Here is a 23,793-nt window from a genome sequence, read left to right as displayed (position 1 = left end):
AGTGGGAGGATGGCTTCACCTCTGTCTTCAATGGGTCTATCAATTCCTAGATGACATTTAGACTGATGACATGCCAGGAAATCAAAGAGTTTGAGCTATTCTCCGTTTGAAGTTTGAAAACACTGCCTGCCAGCTCATCTGTTTCTGCTTAAATCATGAGGAATGATTGGTGATAAAGTAATACACTGGCTCATCAACGCATGCCGCCATACAATCCATAATACGCCATTAGATATGAGAATTTAATTATATTGGATGTGAGGATATATGTAACCAACTGAGAGTATTAAAAAAGAATTGTATTACAGAGCGCTGTTCAGTTTTACTAAGTTTCCAATGACCTTGTGTCTGTAGCCAATGAACTGACTCCTAAAACAAATGAGTCATTTTAAGAGAAAAGAGATTGTGGCGAGATTTGGCTGCTTCGATTACCATTTGGGGGTAGAAGCAGACGTGGAAGAGGTTTTGTTGCCTTTGAAGTGATGACCTTGCCCTCAAACCTTCTCACTGTCACACTGTCATGCAGCTCATCGTGAGAGAAAACCTCCCAGCTCTCCTCCACAGCGCTGCTCATCCTGCTGCCACTAACACCAACTCACAAGGGAAATACAGGCTACAGTTAAAGCTGGTTTCTTCATTAAAATAGAGTTCTAAGCTGTTAGATTCAGCTTTGTGTCAAATGTTTTGCTGAAGAGACCAACAGTCTAATCTTTACTGCCTTAGAGGGCTTTCACATAGAGTGTGGGTAAGAGAGAGCAATGTTTAAGTCAAGGCTGCTACCAATTTTGGACTCTGAGTATTGGAGTTATCTAATACACACACACACACACACACACACACACACACACACACACACACCAAATTGTACACAAAGGTCAAAGCCAAATAAAGCAAAATCTGAAGTGACAGAACTCTTCCTGGTTATTAGCCAGAAGTGCATGCCTTTTACACAAAAGCTCAAGGCCATGTCGTTTTCCCATCCCAAAATCTCACTGCCTCCCTAAAACCAGGCGGAAACGGATGTGAAGCAGCACTGCAGAAAGAAGCCGTACCTTACTATATACAGCTAGGGAGTACGTGCATTCGTTGGTGCCAGAGAATGTAAAAAATCTCATTGAATTGTTTGCTCCATTGCAGGAAAAGCTCACGTTGACAGCAAGAGCTTTAGAGCATGGGCTCAATTCGTTCTTTGAAATTACTTCAATTACTTTTAAAAGACAAATTAAACTTTAAAATTACATATAAAAAGCTGCATATTTTACGTCATGTATTATACTGCAGTATCAAACATTAGGTGAAGCTGCTTATGTGTGCGCTTGTAATAATAATTCGACGAAGCATTTACAGCTAAAATATGTTTTAATGTTTGATATTGCCTCAATCTCAGCATACTGAATCTAAACCGGAACCGTCTGTAACAACAGTGTAGAAAATATACCAGAGAGCTGAATCAACATCTCTCTGACACTGTCACAATGTCAGAAAAAAATCCTTGAAATTTTGATTGATTCAGTTTTGTTCAATCTATAATATCTGTAATTGAACCTTTAAAAAAGTCTGTAACATTTTTGAGAATTTTATATACTGAAATACAGCTGTGGCTGAGTGATTTACACTGACTGATGAGTGATCTTGAAGAAATGCTGTGTAACACGAGAAGCAACAATAGTTTGCTCCAAAATTTAACAGTAGAACTGTATTTTTCTACACGTTTTGAAGGTTACAAACTTACGGATACACTCTTTTCTCCAAAGAATATATTATATTATACTGTCTACTTTTTGCATGTGTTTGCATGTGCCAAAACATTAAAAAGGGTACATTGAAACATACAATCTCACAACCAGATACGGTGTTTTTATTTGTCCTCTAAAAAATTTTACCTCTAAAAAACCACTAAAGGAGATGTTTTCTCATTCATAAACACATGGGGTGCGTTTTACCAAGGAAACATGCTTTTAAGCTACCCTTTTCAAAATGACTCATTAATTCCTTAATCTCACACACAAACACGATTACATAAATTCTTAAAGGCAGGTTATCATTTTACCTACAATAACTTTTGAAATTGGAAAAGTCAACAATGAAAGTTTTAACCTCCCTAACTTCAAGTAACGCCATTAAACTTATTTTGAAACGGAAAAAGAAGGACAGGCAGAACATAAGGAACATTTCAATGTCTGTCTGGAAATTCTGTGGATTGACAAAAAATAATAATTTAAAACTTTATTTCCTTCTATTTCCTAATCTTAAGTACAATACAAAACACTGAGATTCAATGTTTTACGGCATTCACAGTTAAAGCATCTCAAACTTTATCAAAGTGACTGAACAGAAAAAGCGCTAAATTAAAAGCAAGTTATAGCAAGCAATATCCTAAATGATGATCCATTTCTGTCTGCAATGAATGCAATCAGCTGTTTAAACAGACAACTTTGCAAATAAAAAACTAAAATAAATCAACAACTGAAATGGAAAAATAAACGTTGTAGTATCCAACATCAGTGCCCAGTTCAAACAAGGGAAAGGGAAATTCTTCCTGGATGCTCTGTATCTCAGCAGCTGGCTGATAGCAGCCTTGTTTACACAGAGATAAGTGCTTTTTGAAGTAGGCTAATATTCACATTAGGCTCGTTAAAATGTAAAAATTTTATATGACAGTCCTATAAATAGACACAAATCAGGGCATACACATTTCCAGGGATTCATGTAGATATCCAGATCTGGACATAATTATCTAAAGATTATAAGAAATGTTTTAAGAGATAATTTGCATACCTTCATGATGAGCAGCATAAATTATCTGCTTGCAAAATTCAATCATATCCCAGATGATCACTTGCAAGAAGCTGTTTGAAAAAGGCAGATTATAAACTGAAATCTACAAACCACTGCATAAAATCTCACCGTCTTGGCAGGCTAATGATTTATTTTAGGAGTTTATTCTGTCATCTATTAACCAATGTAAGAACATCTGATATTTTATACACGCGGTTTCAGGCCTTCCACTTTTTGCTTGAACGTAAATATTAGAAATAAACCAGCGGGAGGGTTGGATTTTGAGCCAAACGTCGCCTGATATTTACACAAACACGAGTAAATTGAATTTATACACGCTGAAATATTCTTACCTCTTCTTGCACAAACACCAGTTGCACACAAAGTTTGACAACGTGAAGTCTCGCTGCGGTGTCACGGGCCGGTAAAAGTGTTAAAAGCCATAGTCTGAGGAGCTGTTGTAAACTGCAGGAAGGCCAAACACCCAGTAAGTTCACTAACAGTCGGTTTGCGCTCATATACGACACACGTCTGTCCTTATCAGCCCAGAGGAGATCGACCAGCTGCGCACAGGGAAATGAAGTCAGCCGCACAGAGTGAGACACACAGCATCCGGCGAGTACCTTCAAAATAAAACTAGCTCTAACACTTGGTTCAAATAACTGACCGTAGGCTATCATGGCCATATTATGAGAAAATAGGCCCTCTCCACCTCTCCTACATGGGACCAAGTCACAGATTTTGTGATGTTTTCCTCTTTTGGTAGTTTTTTTTTTTTTGTTCTCTTTAAAGAGTTTTTTTGTTTTGGCATATTGTATCTCTTCATCATTTTTAGTGTCTTTGTTTTCATTATGTGTCTATTTAAGAACATTCTGTGTCTTTTTCTGGTTGTTTTGTGTCTCATTTGGTCATTTGGGATCGTATTTTTTATTTTTGCTACTTTGTAGATTTTTTTTGTGTGTCTCTGTAATCTTTTGCACCTCTTTTTATGTCTCTATTTTGGGTCTATTCTTTGATAATAAATATTAATTTGAGTAACATTTTGCAGGTGAAGGCCAGGACCTGACATTTTGGGCCAATAAGCCTGTGAACTTTGGCCCATTCAGTAATACAACCACGGCGCTTATGGCACAGAATATGAGAATCACCAACAGGGCCAATTTGTTGCTGGTGGCCCCCAAATATTGAAGTAAATATTGAAGTAAATGCTAAGCATATATAGTTTGCCTTCCTACTAAAAACATCAGCAAAAGATCCATAGACCTAGGAAACAATACGCTTTGCATAAGACTACAGACTAAAAAAAATTTAGTTTATATCAATCTCATTCTTATTTCGCATGTGATGTCCATAGGGAGTCCGCATTGTCACAATTATATGCACAGTTTTTCGCATATATTTAAAGAAATATTCAGATTTGCTTTCGCTTGTAACTGTGCTTTTATTTTGAAAGAAATCGTTTTAGTTCCGTCTTCCACCTATCGTGTGAACTTGACAGTCTCTCAGGGAAAGTGGCCAAACCAAACGACATCAGAATAAACCACACCTTCATGGTTTATGTGTCAGATCCAAATCAATACAACCCTGGTTTGTGAAATTTTATTTTAACTTTTACGGTTCCCTTTCAAATTAAGTCCGAATGGAGCACAGACTGATTAGGTAATTGCGGACAAAATACTTCTAATACTAAAAATACTACATATTTTTCCAATTTATTCTTTGACCTGCTAAATTTTATATAATGATAAAATATGATATATATCATATATATATATATATAAATATTATATGATAAATTTTAAGCCACATCCACTGAGTGCACATTTTGGAAGCTCTCAATAAGCACCACAAATACAGTAACTTTTTAAATCATCAGCTGCAAAGAGTCATCTTGATACCAGTTAGAAGCTTAATCTAAGATACTATTGCTGTTTACTTGGACAGGGCACCACAATTCTTGTGAAATCAAGTTAAAGCAACAGGAAGTCCAGTGAGACCTTGCATCTTTCCTTCTGTCTCTTTTCATGGTAAACTATCAAAAAATAATAATAATAGATACCTTCATTATTATTACTAGCTTCAGTCAAAAAATACTGTCAACTATTCAAAATCTAATGTCATGTCTTCATACTTATAAAAACCACCACTGTACAGAATCAACACGAGGTACTTATCTCTATTTACACAAGACACACATTATATGCACAAGAGTTTCATAACAGACATATTTCTGTGTATAATATTTGTATAAAGTCTTACAGCATCTCATCCTGACTGATACGGTTGAATCAACGCATCAGCTGCATTTATGATTTATTGAACTGTGAACACCTTTGAAAAGATGGGCAGTCTGTCCTGACACTCATAATTAATAATTACAAGACAACATCAAAAACAGTGAGACTGGCAATTCCCAATCAGTCAATTCTGGAGCAACAAAAGATCAGACATTAAACACAACAAGTTAAAGAAGGGGTACCTGTTTTCACACTGACGGTATTAATCACATTCTACAAAATATATGATTATGGAGGTGCCATTTATTCCAGTTGACTAGAGATTGAACGTATTGCAGCTCAGAGACATGACGTGAGAAAAATCTTGGGTGACCAAATAATGTCCATTTAATTTCAGCATGTCTTATGACAATACATTTTTGACCTCAATTTATACCAAAATTCATTTTGAATCCTCAGACAGCTCAAGAAGTGCCACAGGTTATCCAGCAGAGCATGTTGGCCTAACAGCGATGTGGACCATTAGATGCCGTTGCTCAAGCAGTAATGAGGAAGTCTGACCTCTGCTGTCTCTGAGCTCATTAGCAAAGAGTCCAGAAAGGAAATTGCTTGTAATTCTGCAGCCAAGGCAGCAAACAGACTGCAAGGAGGGGCGGAAAACAAAACAACGCCACAAAGGAGCTACAAGGAGTTTTTAACTGGTTATGAAAAAGTCTGACCTACTTAAGCAAAAAAGACCACCAGCGAGATGCTTGGCTATATACATACATACATACATATATATATATATATATATGTGTGTGTGTGTGTATATATAACTCTTATCATGCATGTTTGCTGAAACTTTGACTATATCCACACAGTAGTATGTAAGGCCAATAACAGGTGAAAGAAAAACCACATTCCTCTTCTCCTCAAAGTGCTTCTAATGTCAAGAATCGGCTGCACATACACAAAATCAACAAATCAGAGATGGGGAGTCTCTGATGCAGCAGTCAATCATGTCGATCTAAGCTTTTTAACTATGGTCAAATTGTCAAATTAGGCACTGCTGATCAAGTGTGAATAAAGATCCAGCTACTGCATTGCTCATTTCTCGCCTCAAATGTTTTCAGAAACATATTTACAGAACGGTTTAGCTGAACATTTTTGTCAACGCCGCCATGTTGGTAACAGTTGAGCCAAAGGCAATCTCCTTGGCTGAAAAGTCAAGCCAATAGGGAAGTGCCTAAAACTGCAGTTCCTTACTTGAGAACTCACACTTGATAAGTGAGTTAATCCCCACAGACCCCCATGTAAAATCCATATACTTCAATAATACCTACACAGCGGACCAAAGATGGTCTTGTGATGAACTTTGACCATCAAAATCTTATCACTTCATCTTTTTGAGTCCGAGTCGATGTTTGTGCCAAATTTGAAGAAATTCTCTGAGGATATCACAAGCACAGGACAGACAGACGGACAACCCGAAAACATAATGCTTCTGACCATAGCTGGCGCCAGCACTGAGGCATAAAAATAACAATAACAAAATTATCTATGAGCCATGAAGACATTATCAAGACAATCGTCTGAAGCTCAAACGGAGCTCACCTAAATTGAATTTGGAAAAACTTTGCCTGGTCTGATGAGTCTCAATTTCTGCTGCATTTCAGATTGTAGGGTCAGAATTGGGCGTTTAACAACATGAAAGCACAGATCCATCCCGCCTTATATCAGCGGATCAGGCTGCTGGTGGTAGCGTAATGGATGGTGTGGCGGATATTTTCTTTGCACACTTTGGGCCCCTTAATACCAATTGAGCATCATTTGAACGCCACAGCCTACCTGAGTATGACCACAGTGTACCCATCTTCTAAAGATGCATAAAGCGTCATGTCACAAAGCTCAAATCAACTCAAGCTGGTTTCTTGAACATGACAATGAGTTCACTGTACTCTAATGGCCTCAACAGTCACTAGATCTTAATCCAATATAGCACCTTTGGGATGTGGTGGAACAGGAGATTCACATCATGGATGTGCAGCAAACAAATCTGCAGCAACTGCATGATGCTATCATGTCAATATGGACCAACATCTCTGAGAAATGTTTCCAGCACCTTGTTGAATCTATGCCATGAAGAATTAAGGCAGTTCTGAAGACAAAAGGGGATCCAACTCGGTACTAGCAAGGTATACCTAATAAAGGGGCCTGTGAGTGGCATTATTGCGAGTAAAATGCTCATAATACTCTTATGTAAAGAAACACACATGAACAAGGGCAATATCATACAATATATGGACATGACCTCTACCATTTTTGCTGGCTTTCATGCATCGATAAGGTAATTATAGTGACAGGGCGAGCAACGTAGTTCACCTCATAATTTGCCTCTCCATCCCACTGAGACAAACACTGATTTAAACTGTCCCTGCACAAAGTGTACCATCACACTTCTACACCATTATGCCAATTTGGCTTCTGCTAATTGTAGCACTTCTATTGTTTACTATTGAGTCCCTGCAAGCTGTGATGCTACAGTGACTTGCACCAGCAAAGTTATTAGTCCTGCATATCAGATGCAAAATCCTTGGAGGGAAAATTAGAAAAAGCAATAATGCTCCCTATTGTAATTATAAAAGTAATATATTCGAACACAATGCACCATTTATTAGTTCTAGTACCTGGAATACTTTATTCAGTTCCCCCTCTACACCTGCTCTCCCAGGAGGCAGGAGGACAGAGTGTGCGTGTCTGACAAGAGTATTTTCAACCATGCAATTTTCTCTGAAGAAAAAAAAAGACAGAAAAGAAAAGCTCTTCCCAGTCACAGACCAACGCCACACCTGGCAAGATAATCACTCAGAATTACGATGCGCTCATTTCTCCCCTCTTAAAATCCTATTTTGTGATTACATTTTATGGCTGCACGGTCTTCAGAAGCTCATTTTCCATTACCAGGTAATGGACTAAAGTCTTTACATTTTGACCAAACTTACACGAGTGCACCACAGGTAGCGAAGTGCAGATTGTGCCAAGAGATGTGACGATGGCCTCTCCCTACTTTCTGTCATTTGGATTTTGGGGACCTGAAGGAGTAATTTGCCTCTGAAATTGGACTTTTAACCCTCAGCTGTCACGATGGCATATGACCAACGAACATTACTGAGATTTGGGACCCTGTCATTTCAGAACTTTGCCACTTCACTGCTATCGCACAGAGGTATCTGTCAGCGGAAATTATTTTTGTATCCAAGGTGTGTCATTTGTACTTGGATCTTGATAATCCTTCACCCCAATGATGCTGCATGGTGTTTTGGGGGTTTTTCTTGCCAAATCAGTGGTTCAAGAATTACCCTAACTCTATTTACTGGTCTGTGCTATGAGCTTGCTTCTTTTTACATTTGTGTGCAAACTTGGGTGAGTAGATACAGAAAAAATACAGTTTCAATTTGTGCCCAAAGACAGAATATTGTTTTTGCTTCATCTCAACTCTCTCTGGGTTTTCTTTCATTGGCTACCATTGGTCCTTGTAAGAGGAAAATAGAAGGAAAATGGACTAAATCATCTGCAGTATCTGGAGCAAAGAGCTTGGTGTTCAGTCCCTGTTACCTTCAAACAGGCAATGTTGGGTTGAGGCACAAAAAGACATTTAGGGAAAGAGCATGATTTTGGTAAAAAAAAAAAAAAAAAAAAAAAAACATGGTTAAGTTTAGAAAACAATTGTAAACATGGCTAAAAAAAATCCTGCATGTTTTAACCTGGCAGGATTCAGGAACATTTGTACATTACTGAACTGCTCTTTTAATTGCGCTGTTGTGGCCACATAGTTGCTGTCTGGAGTATGTTCAGAGATATCGTTTCTTTCAGGTAACGAATCGCTATTTCCATGTACCATGTAGGGTTTGGAAGGAGGTGGTTGGGGAGGATGGTGGACAAACAAAGAGCAGGACCTCCACATCGGAAATCTTCCATGTCCAGACTCCTGTCTTTGGTTTAGGCAGCAAAAGCGCTTTGGTTAAGGATAGGAAAAGATAGTGATTTTGGCTAAATGTTAATAAAAAAAAGTTAAAAATAATTAATATTTATATAATGTTGTAGTTGCTACAATTGAATATTGTATTGCAAGACCATCTATTTGGGCAGGAAAACAATTAAATTTATGTTCAGTATCAATATTTTTGTGACCTGCCAGATTTGTTAATTAGCACAGTTTCCTCTTTTGTTAATAGAAAATGTAATTCACTCTGCATAACTAAAAATGTATTTACTGCTTGGCATTTGTTGTATATAAACATAATTTTTAGGAGAAAGGGAAACAATGTGTTTTGTGATAAAGGGCTTTATAAATAAAATTGACTTGACTTGACTTGACAATGTATAAGCAGCACAAGCTTATTACAACTTTTCAAATAAGAGTGATTTTACACGAATACTTACAAATGATCATCTGAGAGGACCACCCAAAGTAAACACAGAAAGTAGCTGCCCAGACAGTCATTACAGGGAGTGCAGAATTATTAGACAAGTTGTATTTTTGAGGATTAATTTTATTATTGAACAACAACCATGTTCTTAATGAACCCAAAAGACTCATTAATATCAAAGCTGAATATTTTTGGAAGTTGGAGTGGGGCTTTTTTAGTTTTAGCTATTTTAGGAGGATATCTGTGTGTGCAGGTGACTATTACTGTGCATAATTATTAGGCAACTTAACAAAAAACAAATATATACCCATTTCAATTATTTATTTTCACCAGGGAAACCAATATAACAGCTCAACATTCACAATGATACATTTCTGACATTCAAAAACAAATCAGTGACCAATATAGCCACCTTTCTTTGCAAGGACACTCAAAAGCCTGCCATCCATGGATTCTGTCAGTGTTTTGATCTGTTCACGATCAACATTGCGTGCAGCAGCAACCACAGCCTCCCAGACACTGTTCAGAGAGGTGTACTGTTTTCCCTCCTTGTAAATCTCACATTTGATGAGGGACCACAGGTTCTCTATGGGGTTCAGCTCAGGTGAACAAGGAGGCCATGTCATTAGTTTTTCTTCTTTTAGACCCTTTCTTGCCAGCCACGCTGTGGAGTACTTGGATGCGTGTGATGGAGCATTGTCCTGCATGAAAATCATGTTTTTCTTGAAAGATGCTGACTTCTTCCTGTACCACTGCTTGAAGAAGGTGTCTTCCAGAAACTGGCAGTAGGACTGGGAGTTGAGCTTGACTCCATCCTCAACCCGAAAAGGCCCCACAAGCTCATCTTTGATGATACCAGCCCATACCAGTACCCCACCTCCACCTTGCTGGCGTCTGAGTCGGACTGGAGCTCTCTGCCCTTTACCGATCCAGCCACGGGCCCATCAAGACTCACTCTCATTTCATCAGTCCATAAAACCTTAGAAAAATCAGTCTTGAGATGTTTCTTGGCCCAGTCTTAACGTTTCAGCTTGTGTGTCTTGTTCAGTGGTGGTCGTTTTTCAGCCTTTCTTACCTTGGCCATGTCTCTGAGTATTGCACACCTTGTGCTTTTGGGCACTCCAGTGATGTTGCAGCTCTGAAATATGGCAAAACTGGTGGCAAGTGGCATCTTGGCAGCTGCACGCTTGACTTTTCTCAGTTCATGGGCAGTTATTTTGCGCCTTGGTTTTTCCACACGCTTCTTGCGACCCTGTTGACTATTTTGAATGAAACGCTTGATTGTTCGATGATCACGCTTCAGAAGCTTGGCAATTTTAAGAGTGCTGCATCCCTCTGCAAGATATCTCACTATTTTTGACTTTTCGGAGCCTGTCAAGTCCCTCTTCTGACCCATTTTGCCAAAGGAAAGGAAGTTGCCTAATAATTATGCACACCTGATATAGGGTGTTGATGTCATTAGACCACACCCCTTCTCATTACAGAGATGCACATCACCTGATATGCTTAATTGGTAGTGGGCTTTCGAGCCTATACAGCTTGGAGTAAGACAACATGCATAAAGAGGATGATGTGGTCAAAATACTCATTTGCGTAATAATTCTGCACTCACTGTACAGATAACAGGTAACTTTCCTCTGGGCAACAATTCTAATGTTGTAATTGTCATACATTAGTCGAGTGTATGTTGTTGTTAAATACCTGACTCTGCTGCTATTAATCACACTATTAACTTTTAACTTGTAAGTTTTGTCTTTAATAGCTCTTTTACAACTTATATTTTAACTTATTTTCTTTTGTTGGTTTTACATACCTCTTGCCTCTTTTTTGTCTCCATTTATACATACTTATTTATGTCCTTATATATCCCCTTTGGCGATCAGTAAAGGCTTATCTTACCTTTTATCTGATTTAAATAACATAAAATCATGTAATCATCATTCAGTTGCAAATATTTCTCAAGACTGGTCAGACAGCTGCTTAAACTCAATGTCTCTTTTTAAATTCATTGCTTTTGTGGCTGACATTCAGACTTGTTTTTTTCAGACATGGCGGGCACAGGTGGCTTAAAAAAGTGAAATTTCTTCTATTGTTCTCATTTGTTCATAAAATTCAAATTCAGTTTATTTAATAGCCCAAAATATTATTTTCTTGAATCACTGCATTTAACAGGCTTATATATGGGACAGACGTCTATATGGGATAGGCTTTTAATTCCTTTCTTCCAAAGCTATAGCTCAGCAAAGATTGGGAAATACAATCAAATTGTTTATTTCAATCATTTTTTTGCATCTCTCTTGTTTACTATGCCGGTATTACTGTCTTCTTTGGTGCTCATGATTTCAGTAAAATGAACTGAATGATTGAGTTGTGGAGTATCTTACCAACCTAAGCATCTGTGTAGCATAACTATATTGACAAAAGTTTAAACTTTACATGTGTATGCATGATCTAAGCAGCTAACTGAGGCTGCGCTCATTAGCTCAGTTCATAGAGCCACAGCAGACGCGGGTTCAATTCCAGCTTTGGCCCTTTGCTGCATGTCACCCCATCTCTCTCCCCCGTTTACACTATAGCTGTCTTATCTCAAATAAAAGACAAAGCCAAAAAAATAATCCCAAAAATTTTTTTTTAAAAATTAAAAAGCAGATAACTAAGCTCCAGTGAGTGAGAATTTCTATAAAAATGAACTGCACTGATGTGTTCATTGCACTGTGCTGATGGGCATATCAACTATTACATCACAAAGTACAATGCCACTTGCACGATTGCAGTAACTACATGTTGTGCATGGCATTGAATGTTTTTTTTAAAGACAGTGATTTTAGTCCGGAAACAGCTGGCACAGAGAAAGGAGAAGTCCTGTGTGCCCAGGGAGAGATGGATCTATCAGTAAGAGGAACACAGAAGGTTATGCCCCCTTCAAAACTCATAACCCCAAAGTGCTGCCCTCTGTTTCACCACTGGTTACTTTGTTTATGATGACGATGTTACACAGACTGTATAATAAATTTGATGATCCCAAAAATCCCAGGATTTGTCCACCATTATGCATCCTAAGTGTTAGTCCCAAACTCTCTGCACAATTAACTTTTTAGGTCTCAACAGCATCCCTAAAAACAACCAATCTATCTATAACACTTCATAAACAAATAAGTCAATAACTGTTTTGCCAATGTTGAGCATCAAAACAAGGAATCAAAACTGCCTGACCTCCAGGCTGGAAGGGTCTTACCAACAGCAGATGTTCACGCTGACCTCTAAAGGCTTGGGACAGGGCAGGAGTCACATGCTGGCAGCTTTATAGAAGTGAGAGTGGGAAGTTGTTGCTCTTATTGTGGCAACCTGGCACATGAGGTGACACTAAGGGCACTGCTTTGCATTTTGGGTAGCCGGTTTCACATGCTGACCCAGTGTGGGAACTGTTTACTTCTTATAATTTAATTGTTGCAGGGATGAGTCAGGAACTAAACTGATTCAGCTGTTTTTGGTCGACTGATGCTTTTAGATAATGGGATGTTGTGTGCGCAGGGGATTTGAAATGCTTTTAGTTTATCTCACCTTTACCTCTGACAAGAAGACGAGTGGGCAGAATAGAAGGTTGGCGTTGCTCAATTCTGCAAACAACTGATATGTTAAATTTGTATATTTCATACCTATCATATCAACATTTCTTAAGCTCCCCTTTTTCATCAGGAGGCGGAGGGGATGGTGGATGGTGTGACACCTATGAAGCCTGTCTCCCACTGTACAAAAAACCTGCTAACGCCCGCTACCATCTGGCTTTCTGATGCAATGAGGAAGAGGACAATCAGCATTCACTATCGGGTCAAATGACCCTGCAGTAGTCACAGGTTTTTATCCCCTCCAGCTTCAATTCAGCTAATTTTAGCCCCTTTACCAGCGAGATATAATGACAAACCGTCACTAATTACCTTTTGTCTCCACCTAGGCAGCGCTAAAACATCAATCCAACTTAGTCTGCACCGGGTTTGAGCGAGAGACTGAATAAGTAACAAATATGCAAAGACAAGTAAACTGTCCATTCCTCCATTCTGCTGTCTGCTGTTTACCGGTCTGTCTGTGATACTAAACCTGGCACACCAAAAAGAAACAGAAATAAAAACAAAACACATGCACACAGAAAGGTGTACTTGTCTGCTGTAGAGCTGTGTACACAGCTCTGCTCTGCTGGCAATGGGAAAGTAGCCTTGTCCATATCCTATTTTTAAAACTGCGTACAAGTGCTAATTTTGGTGGAAAAGGGCTATGAGTGACATTGCTGCAGATGACAGTAGACCACTGCTCGAAGCTCAAGAACTACAAACAACAGAAGCGTGTATTTCTCAGCTACATGTCGAGACATTTCCAGCAGTTTGTAGTGACCAAATAAGGTCTTTTTGGCCAAAACATGTTTTTTTCGTAACCCTTATCAAGTAGTTTTTGGGTTTAAATCTAACCACACACATTCATAACTTTCATTCATATGATATAAATGTTTCTAAATTGACGTAGGGCTGATTACATGCATATGAGATGGATTTGTCATCGGTAGGGGAAGAGGATCGAAGATGGCATGAAATATAGGTGAGACGTGTGTGACTGCCAGTGATCCAGACATCCTAAACACCACAAGCTGAATTTTAGAGATGCAATGCCAGTTTTAAGCTGGCATTGTACTATGAAAAACAGTTATTATTTACTGAGATATTGCCGTGTTTACAGCGGGGATTGTGCAAACAACATGAGGTAGTTTTAAGCCAAAACATCTTTCCCTAAACCTAACCAAGTGTTTTTGAGCCTTAACCTAACCACAAATTAACCCCTGCGTTGTCACAACATCAATTTGAAAACTAGAACATACAGAAACATTAAGTTTCACTATTTTTGCTACGTACGAATCGTACAAATGTAAACTGGTGTTTACAGAAATGCACAATGCCAACATTTATTCTGGTGACTGACCTGTTTGCCTATTTTAAGCTGTTTTAACCAAAAACCACTGGACCGTTCCACTTTGACCAAAATTATTTATACTTTCTATAAAAACAAAGAGTTTTATTTCTACCTCTACTTGAGTATCTGTTCAAGAGTTTCTGACTCAAAATACCAGTGTTGGGAAGTTGTGCGACACATAGAATTAAACTAGTAGTTAGACTAACTACATTTTTTTAAGTATTTTTAGTTAACCAGTAGTTTTCTCTGTAGTTCAGCTTCTTCCATTGTGAAGTAATTGGTAGCTTGAAAAGCTACAGTTTCAAAGTACCTTCCCCAACTCTGCAAACTACCTTTCTAAACTTTGGATTTTTTCACATCATGTTAATGCAACTTTGATCATCAGCCAGCATCTCTCTGACTGTTCTTGTGTCCAGACTAAAGGCTGAAGATGATAAGGCTTTTCATTTGTGCATCTCAAGCTGACAAGAGTCAGTATCATCTTTTAAATCACTTTTATTATGACTCACTCAATCACTGAGGTTGTTTTATCCCAATGGCCGGATGTTTTTTGTTTTGCTTCGTTGTCATGAATATTTTTACAGTTATCAAACAAGTAATCTTTGCTGCATTATAATGTGTAGTTAGGAGGCAGAGTTGATTACAGTAAGATGTGCACAGCACAAGGTGTCAGTAGAGAACAGGCGATGGTTAAGTCGGTGTTATGCACACTGTGGAAGGACAGAGAGACTGTCTGCATGAGTCCACATTAAAACCAGTAAAAGGGGAAACTTACAGCTGAGGGTTTGTGGTAATGGATAAAGTGAATAGTGGTGAAGAAATAAGAACAAAGAAAGACGGGGAGGAGGTATTACTTTGATGAGAGGAGTCGAGGTCAGACGACACAGGAATTTATGTCCTCGGGTTTCAGCTTTTAGCTTCAGCTACTCATGGCTGACTCAATGAATTTTTAGTATCTTACTCATCAATGGTAAGCTCAAGTTGGCAACAAAAAGATTTTGCAGGTGAGATAGACTGGAATTAATAACGCAGATGTCAAAAGGTAGTCATGCTAAGTGGTTAATGTTTTCTGTAAATAAGGATAATGTTTTAGTTGTTTTTTTAACTGTAGGCCAGAGAACCTTGATGAAAACAAACTGTTCAGAAAACAGATGTAATGAAGATTTATATCATATCATTCATGTTGGCCTCATCAGCTAGTGAAGATCATGTCATGGTATCAAAAGCTCCAGAACAGCTTCTAACATGGTGGTCAGGCCTAATTATTCTGCGGTGTTTATTTTATGTTCTATGTTGCTTTGCTAACATTGTAAAAACAACCCAAATCAACCGGCTTAGAAGCTAACCAATGTATTGCTGCAGACGACGACTGCAGTAAAACACATTTTAGCAAACTAAAAAAATAAAACTCTGTTTTAGTGTGACTATATTTAGAAAACTTTCTCTGCTTTACCTTACACACTAACCAATCGAGGCAGCACAAAAAGAGGAAAACGTCTTTTCCTCTAAGAAACTCAGCGAGTGTATCCTCTTGTTCTTCTTTAACTGTTGTTGCTGACTGCATTTCTGCATTAACTGCACTTACTGCCGAGTTTAGTAATTTTAGGTTGTTCTGCAAGCCTGCATTTTCCATCATCAACTACATCACAGTTGCTGAATAGCTGTTTCGGTTGTCAACTACGGTGCAAATTCCTGATTGACCTCGACTTTTAATTTCCGGGAAGTGCAGAGAGAAACAGAATGCTGAGCTTATATCACCAGGATGGTCTCACCAAGCCATCGGTGGAAGTAGACTCAGAACTACTCGGAAAAGTACAACGACTGTTCTCGTCATGGAGTCTGGTGGCCTTGAGAAAACGGCTTCAGTTCCCCATCAGAACGGGCTTTCTGACAGCAGGTTAAAGCAGTGAAAAGAAACCAAAATACAGCATAAACTTAAATTGGTATTTATTTACTTTTTTGGTAGGAATTGGCTGGCTAAAACCTGACCATTTGAGATTGAGACACTGTTTCGTTTCGTTGTATGGGACGTGGGGGTTTTTTTTACCCAGAAGTTACTGTAAACACACTTGCGCTTCGGTCTATATTTTCTGTGCAGTCTTTTTCTGTACAGCAGAAACTTTGTAGCAGCAGCAGTGTCAAGCAGACTGTGTGAGTGGACTGAAGAGCACTTACGTAGTGATATAAAAAAAGAAAATGACAAAGACATTTATGATGGCTAGATGCGGGCCGAAGAGAAAAGGTTAAAGAGTGTGTGTGAGACACTGTACGCCATAAAGACAGCGGAAAGGAACGCTCTGCTGTCTGTCTGTCTGTCTGTCCCTTGAATTTTTTGCTGCTGGTTTCCTGTAACAGGCTGAAGAGGTTATTTATTGCTGGAGAGCGCTGTGCCTGGCATTTTCTCCCGGTACACGATGTGATGTGGGAGTAACGCTGTTCTTCTAAAAAATAATTAAAACCATCTTAGATGAAAAAAAACAACCCCAGAGCACATGCACTTTTTCAACTTTTTCATATGGTAGGTTGTGTTTTAGTGCAGGTGAATGTTTCAGAGGATTCTGTCTGATGTTCAATGTGCAAAGAATAACAATCATGTTCTTACATGTTCATTTTTACTTCCTCTTGGTTCACTTATTGGTTGCATTTTCAAAATACAGCCACAGAATAAAACCCATCTCCTCTCCAGCAAGGCCACATCTGTCCATCATAGTTTTTCTATTTCCAATGAAAGACCTCAGTCAGAGTACATTATTAAATCTCATTATAAAACCATGTCAGTGACTGCTTGGTTCAGATCAGACCCAGCTGAATCATTTATTTTTCTCTCTAATACAAGCCAGCCTGGGAATCCATAAAAAATTCAGGTGGTTATGTTTCGCAGAGCAAAGTTAAAAGCCATTTAATGGTTTGGTCGAGTTTCACTTTGCAGATGAATCACTCGATCCTGACTTCTGAGTAGGAGTGCGAGACTCAAGATGATTTGATTTATTTTCATGACTTGTTGCTTCTCGACAGATTAACAGCCTTCTGGCAACAATTTAGTCTGTTTCATAGTCGGTCAACACAAGACGAGTCAGCAGGTTTGGACACAGACATCATTTTACATTATGAGCTTATTCTACTCTGTTCGTGTCCTCATAACATAAAATGTGCAGTGTAGTCACTGGTGCACTTTGAACTATGGAGGCCCTGAACATACAGACAGACTTTCACATCATGGACTCTGGCCTGGATCCAAGTGCACTTGAACCCAAAATCCAGTTCATTTGATTAGTAGTAGTAGCTTGATTAGTGGGAACACTGTGTACCATACATGGCCACGGTAAGTCTACTGGTGTCCAAGTCAAATAAAGTTCCTGTGTACTACAGTACCCTATACTTTAGGCATGAGCACAAACTGTACCAAAACAAGGAGCTAGGGATGTGTGCAATTAATCAACTAGTCGTTTCTACCTTTACTCGTCAGCACCAGGAATACTTTTTAATTAAAATCATGGCCAATGAATGAATGAAAAATCTGGCCTTAATTTTAATGTAGTCTTTAGTTCTCTTTTGTCCAGTTATCTTCTCAAAACAGTTTCAACACAAACGTACCCAAACGGTACCATAAAACTCTGAAGACTGTGGTTTGTAAACCACCTCTTTTCCTTGACTGTTTTTACTGATATAAACAGACTGTCTATAATAATTGAACATCCATTTAGGTTTTAGTGTTAATAAAGAATTATTCTGAGAAACAAATTAATGTATGACTCATATATGAGTGAGGGAGTATTTAAAAGACAAATATTATGAAAAGATCATTTTTATACCCTAAAAGATGTATTATGGCCCTGGTGTGTGGTCTGTTTGTCTTGTCACAAAAAACATAATGGTAATTAATGTTTTGTAAATTTGGGGTGTACTGGCCCAGTCCCAGGAAGGCTCCTATAGAGCTTGTAAACTTGACCTGAACATATATGTTTTTATATTGAATGACAGTGCTCCCTAGTGGTCTGTTTCCTTACCTACACCAAACTCTGACCACAATTAAAATGACAAGGTCATGTCTCTAAGTCTTTCACATTGTCATACAGCCAATATCATACACATCTACCATTAGAGGTCAGCCTTCATTATGAATTAAGAACATTTATTTATGTCACAAATAAAAAATAAAATAAAAAAACATCAAAGAACAGCTTGGATGCAGGTATTTTAATCTTTAAATAAGCTTTCTTAAAGTGTGCACTGTGCAGCTGTATTATCTAGGAAAAAGTATTGGATTGGGACTCAATATTAAATGATCAGATCAGGGACAAAAAAATGTAATCAGGATAGCTCTAACAATTTACCAAGACACCTTTAAAGAATTCCCTAATAAAATTATTTATGTGTTTAAAAGAACAACAAACTATATTATTTTACTTTATAAAAGGCCCAAAAATTGATACCATTAAAAAAAGCTATTAGAAAGAAAGAAATTTTTTTTTCTGCGTGTCCATGTGGTTAACAGACTCTGATAAAGCATGCACACACGCACGCACGCACGCACGCACGCACGCACGCACGCACGCACGCACGCACGCACACACACACACACACACACACACACACACACACACACACACCTACACACATGCCCCACTAGATGTAGATACAAAGGGAGGAGTTCAGTGAACTGTAAAAACACTAATGGGATCCCTGACAATATAATTAACTAATGAGGCTGATGGAAAAGACAGCTCTCTGTCACCTGACGCCCACACTCCTCTTCCCCAAATCATCCTCATCCCCCTCCCTCTCTCTCTCCGCTCTCTCCTTACATCTGCTGCTGCTTTCTGCCTCAACAGTCCTCTCATATAGAGATTCAGTATTTTTTGTAAGATCTTAGATATTTTGTACATTTTCTAAAACATTCAGCCAGATAATTTTGGTACTTGATATTGTGTGTTCACTTTGGTTCTTGGCAGTGTCTGAATGAATACCGCTCGTTTGCAACCTCTTAAGTTTCGGTTTTATATTGTGTGAAGGCCCTTTAGGCTGCATAACATGCATGAAAGGTGCTAGAAAATAAACTTTATTATAATTATTATTATTTCAATAAATACATGTGGCCAAATCCAATGGCAAGAGCATGCTGTGGTTTGTATAGCACATTTATGCTGCAAGAGTAACAATGTACATTTCATCACAAGGCATATTTTTAGTTGTTTTATGTTTGTTTTGGCTTATTGTTTTGTTGTTTTGTGAATACAGGCCAGTTATTAAAAAGAATAAGGTTAGTCAGGGGTGAGGTCTGTAGGGGGGGTGGATAAAATGGCTTGGGGGTTGGTGAACTATATGATAACATAGCATAAGAAAACAAATAACTAGTTGTTGTTTTTTTTTTGTTTGAACTGAAATCACCAAATCATTTTTGATTATTTTGCCAGTTATATACTCAATGAATGATTCTGTCTTTAGTCCAAAGTGACGTCGTCAAAAGCCTTGTTTTGTTTGACCAACAGTCCAAAACACAGTTAACCAAGGACACAGGGCTCCTTTCAACATTCAGGGTGACACATATGAAACTGGTGAAAATTTCTGAAGAAATGTTGAGCCTCAAACACTTGATTTCCTGCTTTCTGGTGTTTTATTTTTTTAACACTTTCTGTATCAATTTGTGGTAGAGATGTATTAAATTTCATCAAAATATGTGCTTTCATTGAGGAGAACAAATGCACATGTTCTAAAATACTGACGGGGGACGCCACACATGTCCTTTCTATTTTTTAATTTGGCCAATTTAATCCATATCAGCCAAGTATGAAAAAGAGCTCAAAGTAAAGAAAAAAAACTCATTTTCACTGGTACATCCATCTACATGATTGTTAGATAAGGAGACTATTTGTTTGCTGATTGGCTAACGTTGTTGCTGGTTAACAATTAACCTCGCTCTTTGCTTGAATCCATGCTTAGTGCAACAATACGTAAAAGCAGCCCACTAAGAAGGTCAGAAATGTGTGATTGTTGCGTCGCCACCGTGGCTGTGACCACTACAGAAACATCACTGTTACATTGTGTTGAAGTGTCACTGACTGACTGCAGCTACTGATTTATTGCTGAGCCACGAAAAGGCTTCCTTTGTGTCTCAGTATAAAAGCAAGGAATGTTGAACGCTCCATTAATTAGGTGGTTTGTTGTGCTTTTGCATGGGGACACTGGTAATGATTAAGCAACTCTGCAGACACAAACATACACACATACAAAACCAATGGTGTAAACATGCAGTATGACTGCCTTTCTATGTTTATGTTTTCGGTAGAATACTGTCTAAGGCATATTAGTTTTATATAAACTGAGTAAATGTTCGTTTTCAAACACCATTGTATGAACAGCCCAATCATCAAAAAAAATGTTGGTAGTGTACATTTCTGCAAACCACAAACACGCTACCTTTACACATTATTATGTAGTGGATGAGTTAAAACTTTACATTTCAACAAAGTTGTGGTGAACATGTCAACCATGTTAATATGGAGCCTAAAAAGCCGATGCAAACACACCGACAGAGGGCTGCAAACACCCAATTTGGAGCCTTAAAAGCCGAATGAAACACACCGATGAGTTGCTACAAAACACCCATTTTAGAGCCTAAAAACCTGATGCAAACACAACCGGTGCTGTTGTTCGTTACACTCGAACAGTGGTCTGCAGCTTGACAGGCATCTCACTTCTAGGTGACATGCCATCCACTGTCTCCTCCACCTCCAAATGACAAAGTCAGCTCTTAAAGTTAAAGTATCACAAATAAAATTACTCATTATTATTATTACAGAACGGCCCTCTGTCAGAATTATCTAATTATCCAAAAGAACATTATTGGATCATTATGGCTCCTGGTGCAAAAGCATGTAAACAGCATTTTAATGCTGAAATGTAGCTAGATACTTTATATGCAGTTGGACTGTGTGATCTGCAGTGTGACGTCATTTTAACATAATCTGTAAATTAACTAGTAACTACAGTTTTTACATCAATGTATTGAAAAAAAAATTAAAAAATATTTTTCACTAACATATAAAATAAAGTATTAGGTGGCAAGAAAGGGGAATAGTTAAGTAAAATCCAGTACTCGAGTGAATTTTCTTAATTTGCTAAGATGGAAACATGAAGGGGAACATAAAGTATTCAAGAAAGTGGACATAATATACTGTAAAAATACAAAAAAAAAAAAAATTAATATACTACTGAGCTAAGAGCAGTTTAACGAAGTCTCTGTTGAACCAAAACAACTCAAGCTTATGAAAATGAAAATGATGTGTAGAGGAAAGCTGTATGGAACATTTATAAACAGTAGAGGTCAGTATAAGCATGTGTGGTTGCAACATGTGCTAGAACAAGCCATGTACTGTAGATGAAATTTCTCACACACGCACATATACACGCAAACACACACACACATACACACACACACACACGCGCACACACACACACATACACACACACACACACACACACACACGTCCATCAGAAGCATGGCTGTATGTTGACAGTTCTCTCTTTCCTCACAGTAGTGTTATGTCTCCTCCACTGTCTGATGATTAACATTAGTGGCACTGACCCGTCTGCTCTCACCTGCCCTAAACAAACTTCAAAACCTGTTCGCCTAAAGTTTCCTTCCAGAAATCTTTAGAGTCATATCGTCTTTCCAAAAATTCAATCAGCTTGTTAAAAAACTTTAATATAACCACACAACTTTTCCCTTTAAAAAATTAGCCACATTTTTTAGACATGATGTCTCCTACTTCACCAAAGAGGCAGTGTATGTGCATTGGAGATTTCAAACTTTCAAGTGTCAGTCAAACTTGCAATGGACAACAATTGACTTAAAAACTGGTCACAAAATTATCTTGTAAATTAAACTGGGATTTAAGTTGAGCAGCTTTCACCCCTCAGCTGATGAATGTAAAAACAGCCTTCTAGCATCAAACTACAGTTGACAGTCAAATATCCAATATACATATAATATATCAGAGCGCAGGAGGACGATTTACATTTTTTAAGTTATAGCAGCTCTAATGTTTCTATGTAATAGGTCTGGTAGCTTTGCAACAAAGATTGGAGAAGAAAACATGAATAAATCCCCAGGGCTGTGTGCTCAGCCCCCTCCTGTTCACACTCTACACCCATGTCTGCACTCCCAGATATCAGGAGAACTCTATCGTGAAGTACGCGGATGACACCACTATCAACGGTCGTATTACAAACAACGATGAGAGTTCATACCGGGAGGAAGTCAACAATCTTGCAGAGTGGTGCTCAGAGAACAACCTACTGCTCAACGTCAGCAAAACCAAGGAGCTGATTATTGATTTTAGAAAGAAGAAGGCAAAGACACACACCCCTGTCTACATCAGTGGAGCTGAGGAGGAGCTGAGGTGGAGCAGGTGAACAGCTATAGGTTGCTGATGGAAGTACCATCACTGAGAAATTATCTTAGTCACCACACATCAGCACCCAGGTTAAAAAAGCACAGAAAAGGCTCTACTTCCTACAGAAACTTAGGAAGACTAAATTCCAGAGCAAGATCCTGTTTAACTTGTACAGAGGAGCAATAGAAAGCATACTGACTGGAAACATCACAAACTGGCATGGTTCGTGCACGGCCCAGGACAGGAAGGCTCTACAGCGGCCGATTGAAACTGCCCTGAACATCACTGGTTCTCATACGGAGCATCAGTGACCTCGGTGAAGTGAGGTGTCTGCACAGAGCCCAAAATATACTGAAAGACAGCAGCCACAGTCTGTTCACCCTGCTGCCATACAGGATCTGTATCTGCTGCAGAACCACATGACTACGGAGCAGCTTCTTTCCCCAGGCTGTGAGACTCCTCAACTCCTCCTTCAACGCCAAAAAGATGGAACAGGATTTATCTGTAATTTCATTTCTTCTTAAACCCCGTTTAAGAAAAATGACAATAAATCTACCTTGTACCTTGTACATGTTAACTGATGGCAGGCCACCGCTGAAAGTTATCCAAGAAGGGAATGTGAGACCAAAAATACAGAACGTGCACTCAAACTACACGATTATTTCTACCTGCTTCATTCAAATGATTTGACCATTATACCTTTGCCAGGTCCTTATTGACAGGTATCTCTTTAATATGATCAAGACTTTTTTGTTTGACTGAATAAAATGCTTGTTTTGTATCACGGACCATGGTATTTTCTGGTGACAGATGGGCACTACTTCAAGAGGCCAAGAAAACTCAGGTTATGGTAAAGATGACTTCTTCTCTTCTTTTAGTTTACATGGTCGTTTTCCTTTAAATACCAATAACTAATCCCTTGTGAATGGGCAATTTTACCATCTGCACAAGAGAATTCAGTCGCTGAGACGCCTCGTTAATTAAATGTTCTGCATTTGACAAGATATAACAAAG

The 23,793-nt window shown here is 38.4% G+C and overlaps 1 protein-coding gene across 5 annotated transcripts in view; it reads right to left on the bottom strand.

The window, feature by feature from the left end:
- The window catches only part of esr2a (estrogen receptor 2a), a 58,330-nt gene that overhangs the window by 20,419 nt on the left and 14,118 nt on the right, over nt 1–23,793 (bottom strand). For 2 of the 5 annotated variants that reach the window (XM_088089627.1, XM_088089630.1), the window contains exon 1: nt 3,132–3,339. The exons of 2 other annotated variants lie outside the window; for them this stretch is intronic. The gene's annotated coding sequence lies outside the window, so the exon portion shown is untranslated. Of the gene's footprint in view, nt 1–2,778; nt 2,850–3,131; nt 3,340–23,793 lie in introns of those variants that run through there. One more of the 5 variants, XM_088089628.1, reaches the window with a different exon arrangement.

The sequence above is a fragment of the Plectropomus leopardus genome, chromosome 16, assembly GCF_026936395.1.
Source record: "Plectropomus leopardus strain MGB_pleo_1.0 chromosome 16, ASM2693639v1, whole genome shotgun sequence".
NCBI classification, from domain to species: Eukaryota; Metazoa; Chordata; class Actinopteri; order Perciformes; family Serranidae; genus Plectropomus; species Plectropomus leopardus.
This window is presented reverse-complemented; position numbering and strand designations above follow the sequence as displayed.